General features: G+C 47.0%; 1 long non-coding RNA gene across 5 annotated transcripts in view; it reads left to right on the forward strand.

Moving 5' to 3' along the window:
• LOC310893499 overlaps nucleotides 1-20,274 on the forward strand; it is a 45,054-nt gene that overhangs the window by 15,578 nt on the left and 9,202 nt on the right. The window contains exons 3-4 of one of the 5 annotated variants that reach the window (XR_014579025.1): nucleotides 1-3,283; nucleotides 12,301-20,274. The exon at nucleotides 12,301-20,274 is cut by the window's right edge and continues 9,202 nt beyond it. This is a non-coding gene — a long non-coding RNA (uncharacterized lncRNA). The other 4 variants (XR_014579026.1, XR_014579028.1, XR_014579024.1 and 1 more) reach the window with 4 other exon arrangements.

Below are 20,274 nucleotides of genomic sequence, written 5' to 3' on the forward strand. Positions count from 1 at the left end.
CTGCATGCTCGAGGATGGAAGTTAGTCCCAATTCCCTGCCTGTAGAGGAAGGGAGAGAGTGGATGTTTTCTCTCCTTCCAGCAGCTGAAGAAGCAATGTCCTTTGGCTGAGTGGCTTTCCCCAGCCGATGAGAAGACAGCCCGCACTGGAGCAAGAAAAAACACGTGCTACAGGAATTGAAAACTCTTGCTACAGAGTTGAGCTGCCAGGTGGGTGAGCCAGCTGTTCTTGCCATATCTTCTGGCCATCCAGACTGTGTGACCCTAGCCACAGGGAAACCATGACGTCTGTGAGTGAATTTATCAGAGGAATGACTTGTAAAAAGTTAAAATTTGAATGGAAACTAAAGGGTAAAAATGGCAGAAATCCAAATGCTCATTCCTAGCACTGGCTGCTGGGAATGGGTGGAAGCTTGTCCTCTGGGCACATCAGCTCGTGATTTCAGTTCCTGCATTTTCTCCAGACAGCTGGTATCAGGCTCATGGCTTGATGTGCTAGCACAGCACGTGCCTCATGCCCTTATTTTTCTGTCTCTCTTTTTCTTCCCTCCTCCTGAATGTGAAATCCATCTCTAGCTTCCCTTATCATTGCAATGAAAGGAAATCCACAGCCATGTGCAAATACCATCTCTGCAGCAATATAAGCAAGGATGTGAGGTGCCAGGATTCATCCTGCCTCTGAGAAGAGGTTTCATTTACTGACTGCTGTTGGCAAAGGAGAGACGTTCAACACACGATGCGAGAGAAGACATTTCCTCATTCAGAACATATACTGGGCACACAGGTGTCACCATTTGCATGCCCACCTTGCCGTGTGGTTTCCTTGGTTAGTGAGTTATTTCCAAATTTCATCCCTGCCCTCTCCTCTCCCATTCTCTTGCCCTCAGCTGCTGAATCCACCCCCAGCCACAATTGTTACCCTTAACTGTGCCCCTAACATCTCTCCTGGATCCACAGAGTGGAAAGACCAGACAATGAACTTGTTGAGAAGACAGACAGATTACAGGGAGGCTCAGGAGGCTGGAGAATGACTCAATGACTCTGACTACAGAAAACTGCCAAAGCAGATGCATCTGCTCCGGTGTGTTGTTGCTGCGCATGCACCCTGCCGCGTGCCCCCATCCGAAGGACGAATGGGAGAATCAAATTTTCATCAATTAAAAGGAGAAAGGGTTTTCAAACAATGCAATTATATACACTTTGCAAAATGAGCTTTAATGCTGTGATTCTGTGACCTTCAAAATGAATTAAACAAATTGCTTTTACACCCACCCGTGGAATGAGGCTTGATTAGTTACAACTCTCTTTCTTCTCTTTCACTAAATATTATGATTGTCAACAGCATGAAGAGAGCTTTTGTTTGATGAAGAGAGAGCTAGCTGGGGAGAAGCAATTGCTAAATAGTGAGACTTAAGAAGACTCATTTTTCAAAGCCTGTGGTACTCATGCACTGGAATTGATGCTTTTCAGGTCTAATGAGTGCGCAAAGCTTTCTGCTGCTGGGAGGATGCTGAGATGTGCTGCTGACAGAGCGTGCGCATTTGTGGCCAATCTCCCTGCAGTGTCCTGGCTATACGTGAGGCACAGTGTGGTGGAAAATCACCGCACAGACTACTGGCTGGAAACTGGAACACTGAAAGCATGTTGTGCTCAAAACAGCTCTGGCAAGCAGGATTTCTGCATTGCTTATAAAGCCAGAATTCATTTTATGGTCGGCGTATGCACTAGAGTGTCAGAATATCTATGAATCTATGAATGTCATCAGGTAGAAAATAACTGGACATGGTCCTAAATTCTCTTCCCTCATTCCCTTACGTTTCTGGTTTATCCATTCCACTGAAAAGATGGCTAATGAGACTTGTTTTGTAAAAAAAAAAAAAAAAAAAAAAAAAAAAAGCCAGACTGTCCCTGATCTGAATTACAAATCTAGCAGTCCTGGCAATCTGTTGGTCCAGGTTGAGACTTTCTTCCTGGGAAGGAGAAGTACTGACTTTCTGCTCACTGAATTTCTCTCCTGCTGAGCTTCTTCACTCTGCAGCCTGCATCCTTGAGGGGCAGGAGATGGTTGTGTTGTACCTACCTCTTACGAGAGGCTTACAGGAGGGACAGTCCTCAGAGATACAGGAGGATGCTATATTACCCCTTGATGCTATGGGTGAAGTTCCTTAGCTGTCATAAATTGCTTTCTTGCATCCTTTCTTCCCTCTTTTTTATCACTGCAGCTTCTGATACGTTACTATGGCATTGGTCCCAGGACCATGGGATGCCAGCAGGCATGTCTGTCCTGCCTGGCATGGCTGCGGTGAGGGCTGCAAGCCTGCGTGTGCATTCATACATCTGCAATGGTTCATTCACTCCAGATGATCATATTATATTGATAACTCGAGGAGGAGATTTAAATATGTATCAGGACAACATGAGGTGATGCTTCATTCCCAGTGTCCTAGCTCGTTAAAATAAAAAGCATTTGTTCCAGCTGGATGTTTCTTACTAAATTCAAAGAAAAAGAAAAAATAATAATAAAAAGAAAAAAAATAATAAAAAGAAAAAAATAATAAAAAGAAAAAAAACACACAACAAAAACAACAAAAACTTGGGTTTCTCTGCAATGAAGGTCAAAGCCTCATTGAAATTACACCATATAGGGATATTTTTAACCAGCAGAAAATTTCCTGTTTTTAAAGGCAGCAATGCAAATTTGAAGTAAGACAATGTAAATTATAGAATGACTTCAACAAGCTATTTTGTGACCCCGTGCTCTTTAGAGCTATTGAAGGGAGTTAGCTGTGTTTCTGGTGGGTGGCTAAAACAGTGGAGCTGAAGGAAAATATGTTGTGGGGGTGAGGGAGCCTGGCTGTTGTGATACATAAGTGATGATTTAGGGTTACTGAGGATGTTTGTGTTGCCTTAGTGATGGCTTCCTGGGATTTTTTTGGTGGTGTTCACAAGAACTCGGATTGGGCCTTTGTGTGGGGCTGCCGGGCTGCAAATGCAAATGTGGGATATGGGCAAAGTCACCCATATTTCCGCTTGGCTGAGCGCTTCTGGTTGCTTCATCTGAATCCTGCTCAATTTAGCTCATAAAAACCTCTATTTATTGAAAAGTCTCCAGAACTAACTAACATGGTGTTTTTTTTTCAGATGGGATTTGGATGATGCAACACACAAAACTGAGAATGCTTGTGTTTATTTTGTCTTTAAGGACTCGTCCAGCCAGCATCTGCCACTGCTTCTGTCTGCATGAGCAGTGGTTGCCTGTTGCATGGACTTGCTGGCTCCTTCAGGTAGGCAGATGCACATTGATAACGGACAGATACTTCAACCAGAAGACAGAAGCTAGTGTCTCTGAGCTTGTTTTCCTTCGTGAGTAGGATTTGTTAGCCTTTAGTGATGCTGGAGAGCAAGGGAATCAGCAGGAATTTGCTTCCCATCTTTGGGTTCAGCATATCTTCCCATTTGTGCTGATGGGCTGGTGGACCCCACAGAGAGATGGGCACCTGCTGGGGATGGGGTACACAGATGGGGTCTGGTGGCCTGGGGGCTGTGAGAGTGCTCTCCCCCACCCTGAGCCCCAAAACAGGCTGCCGGTGGTGTCTGCTGTTGTGTTCAAAGACAAAAACCACCCCTACCACCTTCTCCCATGGATTTGGTGCCACAAGCACAGAGCTGGTGGTGCAGCAGAAGGGTCGCAAGAAGGTCCCGGCTCCCTGGGAGAAGCAGGAGCAGCCTCGGTGCCTGCAGATTGCTGTAATGCAGCTCTCTTGGCTTGTAAAGCATCCAGCTCTTTGGCTATTGTTAAGCAAGGAACATTTTTCAAAAAGACTTATGTTGTTTGTTTTAAGCTTTTAATTGACTCCCGTTTATATGATTATATATGAATGAAGGAAGAAAAAAGTTTAAAAAATGCCCCAGGTTAACTCGCCATAGCATGGAAATACGTCTCAACTGTTTATAAGTGCTCCTTGTTTTGCGTTCAGAGTCCGGATCTTTGACTTCCTTTTGGACTATTCTCCACTGGAAATGAGTGCTTGCTGCCAAAATAGTCCACCTTTTCCTGAAAGATTTGGTATTAATAGTTTTGACAGAACATCTTGTTCCTGTGCAATACAGGAGTCGGTCTAGCAGTTGGTCCTGAACAGGGGTACAGTGCAGTTGCATAGCTATTTTATTTTGAGATGAAATATCTGCTGCTTAAATAGAAAAAAGTTGGAGCTTATGTTGCTCGTAATGCAGACTGCATCTCCAGAACTGAGAGGAAGGCATCAGTTTTAATGGTGCAGCAGATTGCAGTGCTTGCTTTCTTTTAAAGAAAGAAGTGATTTTTATTAAAGCACAGTACAAGACTTGCAGTATTTCTGAAATGCAGTGTTTCAAGCCTCCAGAGAGGTTTTTCCTCTCCCTCCATTCCCTCTCCCTGCAGCTTCCGTGCGCGTGGGCAGCTGCTGTGCCGGCACTGTGCCCCCTGCACGTCCTGACCCAGCACCAAGCCGGCCACGCTTGCCACAGCGAGCCTCTGCATATGCCTTGGCTGAAACACCGTCAAGCTTAGATGCTCTTGACCTAGCACACATAATAGGAGTGATCCCAGACTTGGCTAAAAGCTGCATTGGAAAGGCTTGTGACATCTCTTAATTTATTCGTTCTTGGTTTTCATTGTTTGATTCCAGTTGCTGTTTTTCACTTGCAGTCACAGTGGCTGTGTGACAAGGGATGAATGATCTTTGATAAGGGTTATTTGTTTCTTGTGGTAGGCAAAAAAATGCAATTTGTATTCTTGTAAGACTTTTCCCAAGCGGAGCTCAGTAATTGTTGCTGTAGACTCAGTGAAGTGAGTGCCATGGCATTGTGTGCACTGGTACACCAAGCAGCTCCTACATGCTTTAAGGCAATTTTTCTTTTGCACTATATCTATGCTTCCTGGGTGGCTGCACACAATTGTTACCATATATTATTTTATTTTTGTAGCACCTAAACAATATTGTAATTTATTCTCCTTGGCAAAGTTTTCTCTGCTCGCACATAAGATATGTATGTATAAGAAATGTATCCTCCTTCCTCTTCTGTATTTCACAACACAGCACAGTATCAGGCATTTTTAGGGAGTCAAGAGAACTGGTAAAATCCTGGAACTTCCTTTTTTTTTTTTTTTTCCATAACAACTTAATTTCTCCTAAATTAACGGAGTGTTCCCAAAAAATCAGTTCAGGTAGGCTTCAAACTGCCACTATTATGTGCTGTAGAAAACAGGCCAGCATTTTCAGGATCTGTAGAATTTCATAATTTTTGTAACTCTATTTTTCTCAATATTTATTCCCTGTCTCAATGCCATCACCATGTTGGGTTGCATACTCTGTTGCACAAGTATAAATGAGTTCCCAAGTCAAACAGAAACTCGTTTTGTACTTATTGACTGAGCAAAGTCAGGAAGAAGATACTTGGAAGACTTAAAGCTGAGACCATACGATTTGTTTTAATAACAGCAAAGACATAATCCTCTTTTCCTATCTCAAAGTTTTATTTACAAAGAACCTTTTGTAAAGGAAACAGACTGATAATTACAGAAAGCATCAAGTGCCCTTTGAGACGGAAGGATAAGGGGCGAGGGCAGGGAAGGAGTGCGGTCAGTTCTGCTGGTAGCTCACAAATTGCTTTGCTGATAGTGACCTTGTGTGTTAAGAGGATGACAACTCAGGATGAATGCACACAAAGTGGAGACAGGGACAAAGGGAAAACCAAGAGGATGCAGGCTCTGGCTCTGGTGTTAGCAGTTATTACGTCTGCAGGAGAGTTATGGAAATGACAGTCTCAGCACCCATGCCCACGGTCCCATGATTCTCCACCAACTGCTCACCCTGGCTCATGGCTATCTCAAGGTTTTCCTGCTGATTTGCAGAAATGTAGGATGACTGCATGAAGGACATATTTGTCTTTTCACAATAGGTCAATAGAAGCATATTTCTCTGAGACCATACTATAAATCAAAAGATGGAAAGCAGGGGGAAATCTGCTGCCAGGAGTTCATAGAATCATGGAATCATGGAATCATAGAATATCCTGAGTTGGAAGGGGCCCACAAGGATCATCGAGTCCAACTCTTGCCTCCTCACATGACCAGCTAAAAATTAAACCACATTTCAGAGAGCGTTGTCCAAACGCTTCTTGAACTCCAGCAGGCTCAGTGCCATGACTGCTAACCTGGGGAGCCTGTCCCAGTGCCCGACCACCCTCTGGGTGCAGAACCTTTCCCTAACCCCCAGCCTGACCCTCCCCTGTCCCAGCTCCATGCCGTTCCCTCGGGTCCTGTCGCTGTCCCCAGAGAGCAGAGCTCAGCGCCTGCCCCTCCGCTCCCCTCGTGAGGGAGCTGCAGGCCGCCATGAGGCCTCCCCTCGGCCTGCTCTGCTCTGGGCTGAATGAACCAAGGGGCTTCAGCTGCTCCTCGTGTGTCTTCCCTTCTAGACCCTTCACCATCTCTGCCGGCCTCCTTTGGACACTCTCTAACAGTTTTGTATCTTTCTTATACTGTGGTGCCCAAAACACAGAGCAGAGCAGGACAATCCCTTCCCTCGCCCGGCTGGCAGTGCTGGGCCTGAGGCACCCCAGGGCAGGGTCAGGCCTTTGGGCTGCCAGGGCACGCTGCTGGCTCATGTGCAACTTGTCATTGACCAGAACCCCCAATCCCTTTCAGTGGGGCTGTTTTTCAGCCTCTCATCCCCCAGTCTGTACATATAACCAGGGTTGCCCTGACCCAGGTGCGGAATCTGGCACTTGCTGTTGTTAAATTTCATGTGGTTGGTGACTGCCCAGCCTCTAACATGTCCAGATCTCTGTGCAAGGCCTCTGTATCCCCAAGGGAACCAACAGCTCCTCCTAATCCAGTATCATCTGCAGTGTTACTTGTTATGTATTCAAGTCCTGTGTTCAGATCATTTATAAAAACACTGAAGAGAACTGGCCCAAACATGGAGCCCTGCAGAACCCCACTAGTGACTGATTGCCAGGCTGATGTAACCCCATTTACTATAACCTTTTGAGCCTGATCCATCAGCCAAAAGTTCACCCATCATATTGTGTACTTGTCTTGCTGTATGCTGGACATTTTGTCCAGAAGGATACTGTGAGAAACGGCATTTAAAGCTTTGCTGCAATCTAGATGGGTAATCTTGTCAAAAAAGGAAATTAAGTTCATTAAACAGGTCTTTCCCCTTGTGAACTTGCGTTGGCTATGATCAATGACTGCATTGTATTTCAAATTTTTTCTCATTAACTTCCAGAATAATCTTCTCCATAACTTTACCAGGCACTGAAGTGAGACTGACAGGCCTGTAATTGCCAGGGTCTTCTTTCATGCCCTTCTTGAAAATTGGAATGTTTTGCCAGCTTCCAGTCAGATGGGACCTTTCCAGATTCCCAAGGCAGTTGAAAAATAATTGAGAGAGGTCTCCTGATACCATCAGCCAGCTCCCTCGGTACCCTGGGATGAATCCCATCATGATGGTGAGAAGAGAATTTCTTGCATTGGGTGCTTTAAAAGCATACAACACTGTCTGGTCACCCCCTCAGGGTGCATTCAAGACCTGTGGATGAATAGAACTGCAAGCCTGAATTTTCACCTTTTCGTAATCATGTCTGAAGAAGTAGCATCTACTTTTTATAGTTAGCAACACCTACCAGAGGAGAATGGCATTTTGTGGTTTGTAGCTTTTTATAAACTAGAACTATGTTTGCAGCCCTCTGTACATTTCTCTCATCTTTTCTCTCTCTGAAAATAGCTTTTGAGCAGCACAGAGGCAGTATGGCCAAATGGTTCATACAACACAGCAGAGCATCCCACTTCTAGGGATAAGAGCCCATCTCACATTGATTTCGCTGGAAGCCAGGCTGAGCCCACAGAAAAGAAAAGCAGCAGGATAAAGTAGATTGATTTTACAAAACAGCACTTCTTCTCAGTCTGAAAAGGGTTTCACTAAGCACAGTGAACACATCTCCAGCCAGGATGTGGAGCTGCTCCTTGCCCTGCTGGACAGGAGCGATGCACACCCAGGAGCGGTGCACACCCGGCGAGGTGCGCAGGCACCAGGGCAGGCTCACCTGGGCTGGGCTCCTCTCCTCACCCAGGGCTCCCCATGCTCCTGCTGGGCTGCAGGCAATGTAGGGCAAGTCTGAAAAGAACAAGGATCTCACTTCTCTGTTTGCAGTAGTTTCCAGAAGCATCAAAGTAGCCTGTGGTAGAATTCCCTCCAGCATCCTCACAACACCCCCTCTTCAGCTGAGCTGTTTTCCACAAAGCCAGATCCAAGTAATTCTCTTCTCAAAGCAGGACCTTCCCTCGCTAGCTCCTTTTTACTTTCTATAAACAGAGATGAAGAGAGCTAACAAAACTCTCAGGAGTATTTATTAATTAACCAGTTTGCTAACAGGCAGAAGGATGATCATTTTGTTATAAGAAATGAATGTTTCAGCATAAACGTTATCTGAAACTCTTCACTGTCTGCATCCTCTGGCATATAAGGAGCACTGCAACATGGCTACTAGGTGATACTTTTAATGCAGTATTCAAAACAATATGTTTATTTAGGTTAGACGGAAAATCTAATAAGGACCTCTGTTATAATAAAACATAAACGCCACGTATTTCTGTCCTCCATATGGAGGGGATACGCTTTGACATATGTGCAGTGCTGCTCAGGTGGGTGGGACTCTGAGGCCATTGGCATTGCTTAGTGACAGAAACAAGGTTTTTGCTTAATCCTGAATTGTCTGCAGAGGAAATGGCTTTATGGGAAAACAAAACAAAACAAAACAACCCCCCCCCACACACACACACAAAATGAGCAACCAAGCAATTCGTTCAGATTTGTATCTTCTGTGTGAAGTTTAAAACCTCCAGCTGTTTTTCTAGAGCTAGGAGACAGAGAAAACAAACAAGAAAATGTTGAAATTTCTCTTGTGTTGGAAACATGAGGTGGTGATGTGCCTGAAGCACCAGGGATCCTTGTTCCTGGGCACTGAGCTGTGTGAGGGTCTGAAGGATGCTGAGTGAAAGATCCTGTTTTGGATGCTGTACCAAATTTCTTGTGCTCAGAGCAGCAATATCTCACCTGCCTTGTTACCTTAAAATAAGCTGGTTTAGGGGTGAATCTTACACCTTCCTCTCCAGGGCTGTGTCTCATCAGAGGCATCAGGAGACACCAAGTGGGAGCTGAGCTGCTGCTGGTGTGTCATGGAGGAGCTCGGTGGCAGAGGGGACATAGTGATGCCTGTCTCACCAGCCACATGTGGATGGAAACCCGTTGTGGTTACTGTGTTTTTGTTTTTGTTTTCAGAATGGCCTTGGACTGCAATTACAATCAGGCAGATTGAGTAGTGCAGAAGTAAAAGAAATAGCATGAAGTATAATAGCAAAAAGAGCAGTTACGTGTGCCGTTAGAGTTACCAGTCCCTGTGACTTCTGAGGGCTCCTCAGAAGGAAGCGGCAGGAAGACAAAGACTTGGATGTTCTGGTTGACCCCAAAATGACATGAGCAACAGGATGAAGTTCACTAGAAATCAAGTGAACCTCTCTGAGATCTTCAGTAGGAATATCAGTGCAGGTGCGCCAAGCCCTTTGAAAGTGGATCTGGGGTACCAGGGGCTGCTTTGATCCTGTAGTCAAGCAAGACCTGAAAGAGGCATGAGGGTGGAGGGAGCTGGCAGGATGCTCAGTGGCACCAAGGCTGGGAGAAGATGGCAGCACTGTCTGTAGGCAAGGCGGTCAGCAACAGCTATTGGAAAAGGAGAAAGCTGGCCCAAGGCACCGTATATAAGTGCCATAAATAAAGTATCTTACAGCTTTCAGGGAAGGTAGTAATTATCAGAGCAACCAGCCCAAGTTGTTCTCAGATGCAACAAGGGTTTTTGCAAGGATCCTGTAGCTATCTGAACTGCAGTACAGGCATGTAGACTCGCTGACTTGGTGCCTTTCAGTCACACGGTTTGTTTCTAAGTTTCAAGTAATACATAGAGTAATACGAGTAATACATGCTAACCATGAGTGTATGTAAAACTGTGTATGGGTTTATGCATGCCTGTGCAGGCAGGAGGAGAAATGAAGGTTACCACAACCAGAAGTGTTTACATGTCTATAATTAACATCACAATTTTAAGCCGTATCTGCTTCATTGAGCATCTTTTTTTTAGCAGTAATAAATTCTCGTTTGTTGTAACACCCTGCAACCAAGAACAAGGGAAGGCGACCACATCCTGCATGACTTCAGTAGTGTGCACTGGCAAGTGCTGCTGAGCCCAGCGGTTTTACATCTGTTGCACTCTGAGAGCTTAAGATGCTGTGATCAGCCATTAGTCTAGTGGGTCGCTCCCATTTCCTTGTCCAATCTTCTTTTTTCAATGATTTATTTTTATTTTATTTGTACATTTGCTCCTGTGCCAGGAGTGGGTGCTCTTTCTGAAGTGTAAGAACATCGTGTAGCCACGGTGAAAGAAATGCTGGTGAGGAAAAAGGACTCCCCTGGTTCCAAGTTGAGCTGTTTCTCACAGCTGTTTTATGAACAGTCGCCGTGTTTCTATAGCAGGTGCTGGGAACTCAAAACTTGGCAGAGAACCCTTTGCTAGTTCATCTCCCTTTTAGCTGACTGGTGAAAAATGCGGTGTGTTGGATGCTTGTCGTATGTTGTTTAATACAGGGCTCAAAACCATCCTTCTTGACTATGAGCTGAACCCACCTCCCCGGTTTCTGTCTCACCAAGGGTCCTTGCTCAGGTGTGTGCTGGTGGAAGCCTTGCAAGGAATCGTGGCTCCTCTCATATAGCATATCCATGGCAGAAAGAAAGTTTTTTCTTTCTGAAGGTGTCCCCTGCTTGCTTCAGAGCAGTAGCTGCTGCGGGAAGGCAATTGCATTCTCGTCTGCTGTTGTAGAAAGCATGGAGCAGGGCGAAGCTTCAGGCTTAGCCCCACTGACCGTAGAAAGTAAATGCTAAGTCAGCAAAATATTTAACAATATCTTTCATCTGTGTGAGCCTGTCTGCTAACTAATGAGCTGTGTGCAAAACCCTGCTAAAGGGATTTGAGGATTAAAAATGAAAGCATCAGTGTCGGGGGAAAAAATGAAGCCAAGATGGGACATTCCTAGTCGGAGGCTCATCAGGGAGAGGAGGTGGAAGAAGTGACCTTGCAGTGAGTCCTTCACTTTTTGTAATTGCCACCAATTCAGTCTTTTTTTTTTTTTTTTTTTTTAAACTGTTGTAGGTCTGAAACGTGATATGCATTGTGCTCATCTGCTAAAATTAGGGTGGAATTGAGCTTGCTTCCCTGTAGGCAGGAATAGAGTACTTACATGTTTTTTTCTTAAATAAATGAAAAAACGATGACTTCTGAATGTTCGTGAGGTTGGTGTAATGTTTGGGTATGACTGTGTTTGTTAAACACTGGTAATGTTTTTGTGACATTTCTTCTTCCAGTGCTGTGTTACTCCTATTTACTATTTTGTCAGCTCTTTCCCGGAGGAGGTTTCTCTGGAGAGTATTTATCTTCCAATTAGCAAACTTTTCTTTGCAGCTCTGCCGATTAATTTATTTTGCCCAAGCAAAGAACAAGTTGAACATGCGGCATGGCAAATGTAGGAGTGAGGCAGCAAAGACACTTCGGAAGGCGTTGCAAGCATTTTTATCCCAGATATTTTCCTGGAGTCCGCACAAAAACCTTTGCCAAGTGTTTCCAAGGGCAGGTTGCTGGCTTGGCAGATCTGGTGATCCTGCATGTTGTGGCACGTGCTGTGGTGTTACCTCCTGCCCAGGAGCAGTGCAGAGCCGTCGAGGGTTTTCCTGGATGTATTGCTTTCCCATTTCGCTGATAGGGATATGAATTGCAGCATGGCCAAGGGTCAGCTTTAAAAAGACGTTGTGGTGTCCAGATAAATGGGAACGAAAACCCCAGTAAGTTCCTACACATCCGACGCAGCTGGGGATGAGGGCGTGGAGGTGTTTTGGACACCTTTTGCTGACCCAGCAGGGTCCATCACGAGGACTTTGGCAAGAGTGGTGTGCTGGACAGAGCTGCTGCTTTGGGCTTCGTGCCCCTCTGATCTGCCCAGGCAGCCACAGCATTTCAGAGCCTTTTTGAGGGCGTGGGGCAGCTGGTGCTGAGCTGGGGAGTGGTTCAGAGCAGCAGCCTGCTGGGCTGTGCTGGGGATGTGCTGGGCCTTCACTGGGCTGTGCTGGGGCTGCTGGCTTTGGCAGTGGCCAGTTCATTATTTTCACATCATTTTCACATTATTTTCACGTCATTTTCACATCTTCTGTCCCCACAGGACACAAAACGTGTCTCCCAACAAGACGGACCCTGCTGGCCGGGATGACACTGCAGGTTGTGCTGGCACAGAGGGCAAAAGCATATTCACACCTGTCCTAGGTTCTGGCGTGATCACCAGCATTTGTCACCCCCTTTATTTCCACACAGAGATATTATAAATAGTGGCACTCCTTTTTCTAGTGCATTTTGCACTGTTCCTCGTCTCTGCTTCAAAGGCATTTTGAGTAAACAACCTTATTTTAACTAAGCAGATGGAAGCCTTTTTATAGCTGTCGAGGCATCGGCAATGTATGCACACCTCTGTTCTGCAGTATGGTTTTCTGCTGCATTAAGGAAACGTCCAAGGCCACTTCAGCAGTGGGTTCGGCCCATCCCACCTCAGGGACGGCAGATTACCGAGGTCAGAATATTGCTGAATTAGTTTTACAGCCCTCCAGAGGCACCATCGACTGGCTTGTATTGACTTCTCTTGCTGCTCGTTACGAGCTGTTGTCTGGAAGCTGAAATTACAGCAGAGCCATCTGTCTTCCTAGGGAATGGCACTGGGAAACACAGGAATCTGCTGCGAGCCCGCCTTGCATGGTGCTTCTGTTGTGGGTGATGCTCACCTCACGCTGGAGCCTCAGCAATGACACTCGGACGACTGCTGCTTTTGAAGAAATGTCCTCCCGTGGTGCGGGACGTTTGGTGCTGGTGGCACAGGAGGTGATGGTGTCCCTCTTTCACTGTGGGCAGCTGAAGGTCTCTGACCATCTCCTCTGATCCTACAGAACCACATTCTGGGCTCCATCTGAAGGATACTCTTGCTGAGTTATTACACATATCTGGTGGGTTATTTAAATTTATCTCTGTCTGCAGAGCAGCAGCATGCTCACCTTGGGCAAACGTGTGTGTGCTTCAAAGGCTGCCTCAGCCTCACGAGCTTGGACCTGGCACCTCTGAGCTGCCACCACGAGCATCTTCCCTGACATTGTTTTGGACCATCAGATAGCTCTTCACTGGGGGGTGACGCCAAATCCCCAGGTCCACCTGTCCTTGCAGCTCTACCACGAGTGGCTGGGGGGGGTCTCAGCACACCGTGGGCTGTGATAAATGTTGTTGAAACTCAAGGCTCTACCTGGAGACCTTCGCAGGGCTTGGAATCCGCCGAGTGACTGTGAGAAGTTCAGGAGCATGAGGTACAGAGGCAGCCTTGCTGAGCCGTGTTTGGGTGGAGGGCTGGGTGTTGTGTTCTTGAAAGAAAGAGGCCAACGAGGCGGAGACAAGAGGCAGCAAAGCACCAGGCACAGATGCACAGGGAAGATGTCCCCGAGCAGGAGCCAGGAGCACCCTGAGGGGCTGCCATGGTCTTGTGTCAGAAAGGGGTGCAGGATGGGAGGATTTGGGACATCCGAGGACAAGACGAGTGCCAACAAACACAGCTCTGAGTGCGCAGTGCCATGGGTCCTCCTCGGGGCTGCTTTTCTGAGAGGTTCGGGCAAAGCTCTCGAAGAACCACAGGTGCCGGTAAGTAACCTGCTCTGCAGCTGCTTTGAGAGCTAATTTGCAAAGCAAGTTCGTCATCCTCTGCACTCCTCCCAGGGGTGGTGCAGGGACCGGGTGGCAGCTGGGCACTGCTGGATCTGGCGGCGCTGCTCTGGCAGGGCTGGCTTCCTGCAGAGCACGTTAATTAGGAGAAACATCATTAGGTGGTGTCCACCTGTACCCATCTCTCATCAGTTACATCCATAGGAGGTACAACTGACATTTGGGTCCACTGTTGAGGAGTTCCTTCAGTGATTTTGCTGCCTCAAGCCCTGCGTAGGAGCAGGCGTGCATCCCCGAGGTCTCCAGGTTCTGCATGAGCTGGAGGGAAGGAGCTGCTCCTTCTGGGGCCGGGTTTTCAGGTGCAAGTTAATGACCTGGGCAGCTCTTGTTTGAAGGGAAAAGACAAAGGGGGGACAAAGGGATGAATAAAACTTTGTTATTTTGTCATGTGGAGTAGCTTGAGGTAGTCTTGTTGTCTGGTTTCTTGCCCGTCACAGAAGCATTCATGAATTTCCAGCTTTGTCAGGAAAATATTACTTTTTTCACTGCTGATTACACTCCTGGTGTGAACTGCATAATTTCTTACTCAGAAGAAGATTATTGTAGCCATTTATTTTCTGGTTAAACTGGTGTAAATAAAACAATTACACCGAACTGATTGCATTTTCTCTTTAATGCACGAAGCACAGATGCAGAATACACAGTTCATTAAAAAAAATGTTCCCAAGCCCCAATCAAATTTATACTAGAAAATGATCAACAAAACCATATATTCCTTGCTATTTGTTTGGGGAGAAAAACACAGCAAGGCCATATGCTGTGTAGAAGCCCACATCGTTTGGGGAATTCACGCAAGCTAACGAGCTGCTGTTATGTGCTAAGAGACACGGGGCTGTCCCTTTATTCCCACCAAGGGCCTTTTGGTGTTCAAGCTAATTATTCCTGCTGATAAGGGGACAAGGGGAAGGCAAGCCCTAAATGATGGCGCAGATGCTGAAAGGGTTGTACTGCGTATTTTTTTTTTTTGAAATATGGGAGCGAGAGGGGGTCTAGGTAAGAAACCTCTGTTGCTGGTTGCTTCTGGGCTTCAGGAGCAGAGAGTGCCTGATCCAGGGCTGCTGTGAGTGAGCAGAAACGTAACTCGTTTTGAGCACACGATTACACGTCTGCTTTGCCTCTTTGATGAAGGCTTACATGGCTCGGCTCTGCTTCTTTTGATGTTAATTTAATTCTCATCGGCCTTTTGTTGTAGCTCAGGGCAACAGACAGCAGTTCCTTGCAGGGTGATAAATAGCAAGCAGCCGCTCTCGCTCCTGCATGAAAACTAAGTCGAACAGCTTCTTTGCAACTGTGTTGAGGCTGGAAATGCCACCCTCTGCTTCCTCGTGAGCCAGTTGTCCTGCGGTGGGCAGAAGTGAGGAATCCCTTGGTACACGTGGGAACACCCTCCAGTAAATCAGGACATGGAAGTGACTCTTTGTGGCAGGTTTCTGGGTAGGTGAGAAGCTGGTGACATTTTCTCTGCCCGTTAATGATGTGAAATGAATGCCTTCTTATCATAAGTTTTGCCAAAGTGTTTAATGGTCTCAGGAAGCTGCAGCTTGTGGTGAGCTTTCCGGTGAGTAGAGCTGGTGCCTCCCTGGTGTTGAGGGGCTATACGTGATTAAATCACACGTGAAACATCTTCACTCTGGCTCACCTAGGGCTGATTAGTGCGAAATAATTTAAGTTGTAAAGCAGAGACACACCACATCTCATCTTTCCACTTGTGATGGGCATACCTGGTGGATATTTGGGTTTTGCACCTGCTCAGCTAATGACATGGAAACGAATGGCCACGTACACTTTCCTTGCTATGCACATTCTCTCTGTCCCTGCTCTCTCCCTCCACCAATAATTTGGTAAAGGAAAGGAAAATGTTCAAACGTTTTTGCCATTAGGAGGTGCACCATTATTGTGCACCAGCTCTCACATTGCTCAAGATGTTTTGCCCAAAACACGTGAGACAATTAATGCTATTTGCGTTACATCAGAGTGTGTCTGGAGAAACCGAGGCTTTCGTGGGCTACACAGGTGGTGAAAGGACATATTTAAGTATTGCCCTGTGTCAGGGCCTCCTGACCTGCCTGAGGCCTGAGAGATCAGCTTTGGAAGAAAGGATTAGAGTAAGGAGCTTTCAATTTCCACTGCTTTGCTCATATAATGGCCTGGACCACTGCAGGAAGCTGTTCTACCACTTCCAAATGCCATATTAAATGGAATGATTTTCATCAAATCTCTTTCATGCTGCTACAATTCAATGTACAAAACGCACAGAAGAGGCTGGTGGCCTCCATGGGACACGGGGTATCTTGTAGGGCATGGGAGCTGGAGGGGAAGCCCTTGAGGTAGGGGGCAGAGCACACCAGGCCATGGGGCAGCTGCTGGAGCTTGCTCTTAGTGTCCCACCCTGCCCTTCCCAAAGAGATCGTTCATTTTTATAATGGGGTAAACTGCAAACTTTTCGCTTAAGTTGTAGCAGCAGCAAAGGCCTTACTCTGGATTGCCCAAAAGGGTGCAGAGGAAGGTTGTGTAGATGCATTAAGGAAGAGAAGAATAGCTTAATGTTTGCTTTGGCCAGTGAAGTTAGCAGTTGGTTGGGCTCTCCTCTGTCAGGCAATTAAAAAGATGGATTCAGGCATTTGATGTAGGCTTTGTGACTTACACAGAGCATACGCACAGGCTGTTTTATTTCCAGAGGGAGTAGGAATGAAGCAGAGGCTGGTTTTAGTGCTCCAGGTCCTGCTTTGGCTGCTGACACTTCTTCAGCAGGAGAGCTTCTTTGCTTGGTTTTGTCTCCGAGGTATATTCCCAGGTCTTCTCTCTTTTTTCTGCTTGACTTTCTGATACCCCCGAATTTCTCCTGTACTTCAGGCATTTCTCACCCGCCTGTGTGTGACCTGGGTTTTCCTGGGGGTCCCTTGTTTCTGTTACTGGGCCCCACGAGTTGACTGTGACTGCATCTGGCTTTTGGCAGGGACTAAGGCTTGCTCCCTTGCAGCCAGGTCTCAGCCTATACAGCCCTGCGGCACAGCTCTCTCTTAGAGCCGTATTTACCCCAAAGCAGCAGGGATTGCTCACTTGCGTGGGAGCTGAATTCGAGCTGCCCACCTGCCTACGCTGGCAAAAGTGTAGTTTTTCAGGCATATTGTCCTGTTGCTGTTTCAGTCCCTCCTCTCCCCGATGCACTTACACACTCGCTGGCACCCTGTGCCTCCATCCTTTCTCCCAAGACATCTGCTCACTGCACCCCAGCTCCTGGGGAGCATCCAGCCCTCTCCTTCCTCTCCCCAAAGCCTCCCTGCTGAGGAACTGTCAGCAGCCAAAGCAGGACCTGGAGCACTAAAACCACGCCTCTGCTTCGTTCCTACTCCCTCTGGAAAAAAGCAGCCTGTGTAGTAGCACGGGCTGTAGCACTGGCCCTAATCTGAAGGCATATAATTACACTGCATTTTACCAATTTTTCATCTTTGCCATATGATTTTATTTTTTTAACATGGTCGCTGTCTTTACTTCATCACTAAAGATGCGTTTTGCTGCTCTTTGTCTCTTAATTTTGCTGGGAAGCATTCTGTAGCATAACTCATTTTACATTTGTCCCAAAGCCACTGAATTTTCCTGTGTAGGAAAAGGGAAGATGAGGGAACACACCATGCACACGACTCACAGTCTTTCTATTCCGATACCATCTCTCCTGGGCTGATACACCTCTGAGAAATGGAGGAAAACACGAAATAATCAGAAATGGAATAATCTGCTAACTGAGAATGAGACTTTCTAGCTTCTGTTGCTCGGCAGGTGACTTATGCCCTAAAGCTTGCAGCTTTATTGAGGTGCATGTGCAAAGAGCGGGAGAAAATTGCGCTGCCTTTGCCAGAGCTTCGATTTCCCAAACAGACCGAGCGAGCACAATGTGGCTGTGTCTGGCCAAGGAGACCCAGCAGCACCGAAAGGCATTGTGATTACTGAATCAGTAAGCACTTCTTTGCCTCTAGCCCGCCGTGAAACTTCCGAAAAGCATTTAATGGACTTTTGAGATGGATTTCCATTGCTTTGTGACTGGTGTCTTTCTTTCCAAGGGTTTTGCTCTCTGCCTGCTCTCCTTTGTGTGTGCTGCCTTCCTCTAGGCAGAGCAACCTCATTTCTCCACACCCGATCTTTGTGCCTCACTGCTGCTCTGCAAACCTTTTTCTTTACAATGCCCTCTGTGTTTTTCATTCTATACCAATCTACGTCCTTTTTGAAATTCATACTTTCCTCATCGTTGGAGTAAATCCTGGTGAAGATAGGAACATCTGATGTGCCGGTTCAGCTTCATAACAGCTACGGAGTCATGAACAGTGTAAGTGATCAAAAATGAAAGGGGAAGAGAAGCAGTTGGCCTCATTTTTGCACTATCATCAAAAATGTATATTGCGTCTTTGACTCCGTGTTTTCCTTGGGAGTTGTGTAGAGAAATGTTGATGCTATGAATGGAACTACAGTGCTTTTGTGAAAGGCAGGAGTAAAAACAAACACAACATCAAACATTTTGGCTGGAAGGTTGGTGATTCACAGCCCTTACATTTTTTTAATCCTGAAGAAATATCAGTACAAGGCATGCTCGAAGTAGAAACCATCGTAATACAAAATAATGCAATTCCCTATGTCTTCAGAGATGGTCAATATGCTGTTCATTGCAGTTGCCATAGAGATGCAATATTATCTTCTTAGCTCAGTTATGTGCCCTGAATTCTAATACATTTAGAGGAATGGTGCAAGTTAGTAAAAGTCTTCACAGTTCCAAAAAAGCTTTTCTTGCTGATCCTTCAAATAGCATTTGAAAAGAAGAGTTGGTCTGATGCACAGATTCCTCCAGTTTGAGTAAAATGTGGGTACAGAATGACATTATGAATCCTATGCAACTGTGTTTAAATGGTCTGACACAGATTTCAACTTTGCTTCTGAAGGATGCTGTTGTGCGAAGTTGCACTGGCTTTGCTAAAACGGGTTGTGAGGGGAAAGGAGGAATGAGAGCAACGAAGAAACAAACCTATAGCATCCCAGCCCCAAAATGTTTGCAGTTCCTTTCACATGATCTGGAACTGCATATGGCTAACGGCTTTCAAAAAGCCCATAAATAATCAGCTATCGATAAGTCTCAGCTACGCTGCCAGTTGTGCAGCTGCTCTCTGAAATGGGGATTTATTTAGTGGAAGAAAGGAAGGAGGTATGGATATTGCAGCCAAGTGGTAAAGGTGAACCCCATTGTTCAAAAAAAAAAAAAAAGCAAACAGGACAAAACAAATGCGAGCAGACCTCTTTCTCTCCAGGTTTGAGCAGGGCTCCTCTCACCAACCTGCCAAGCAGCGAGTGTTTTGCTCCTGGGAGGCACGTGCTGACCCCCCTCAAAGTCTGTGTGCAGACCTGCCCCCACAATGGACTAAAGCTTGTGTTTCACTAAGCCACTTTCCATCTAGGTCGCTGTGCTGCTTTTATGCCCGCATGAGCCTTTCTCAGTGCGTGCAATGACAAATAGCAGGTGACAGAACATTGGCACAGTCCTGGCTGGAGGGGTGGAAGAGGTATTTCTCTTTTTGAAGGGGAAGAGCTTAATGCTCGGTGGAGGGTTTTCTCTGGCAGGTTTTTGGTGCAAGCGGCTGTGCAGGACCAGTGATGCTTGCTCGGGGTGGCAGGTCCCTCTGGGGCTGCATCGCCCTGGCTGGCCCCGCACACCACTGCCGGCACAGCTGCCTCCTGAGCGAAAGCCTCGGGCAGGAGGTGAAGGCGAGGAGCCCTGCTGGTACACATCACAGAGTCCCAGGGTGCCCGAGGCCGGCAGGGCCCTCTGGAGCCACCCGGTGCCACCCGTGCCCAAGCAGGGACACCCAGAGCAGGGTGCCCAGCACCACGTCCAGGCGGCTTCTGAAGGGCTCCAAGGAGGAGACCCCACAGCCTCTGGGCAGCCTGTGCCAGGGCTCCGTCACCCGCACAGCACAGAAGTGCTCCTGGTGCTCAGGGGGAGCCTCCTGGGGGCCAGTTTGTGCCCAGGGCCTCCTGTCCTGGCACTGGGCACCACCAGACACAGGCTGGCTGCTCGATGCCGCCGCTCCCCACCGTGCAGAGCCAGGCTGTGCCCAGCTGTGCTGACGAAGAACCTGCGGCCCCTTCCACCCATGCCATGCCATGCCAGACACCCCTGGTGCCACACATACCACGTGAAAATCAGGGTGTTTGCTCAGCACAGCAGCTCAGCGTGCTGCCCTCCAAGAGCCTGACCTGCTGTAATACCCACCAGCTCTGCCAGGAGGTAGGCATGGGCTGCACCAACTGTTTGGCTTTGTGCAGAAGTCTGCGTAGGCTCAGGGAAAGCCTCTCCTCCAGCCCACAGTGCCCCAGACCCTGGGGAAAGTAGAAACGTGTACCG

Source organism: Anser anser, assembly GCF_964211835.1.
Source record: "Anser anser genome assembly, chromosome: 2".
Lineage (NCBI taxonomy): Eukaryota > Metazoa > Chordata > Aves > Anseriformes > Anatidae > Anser > Anser anser.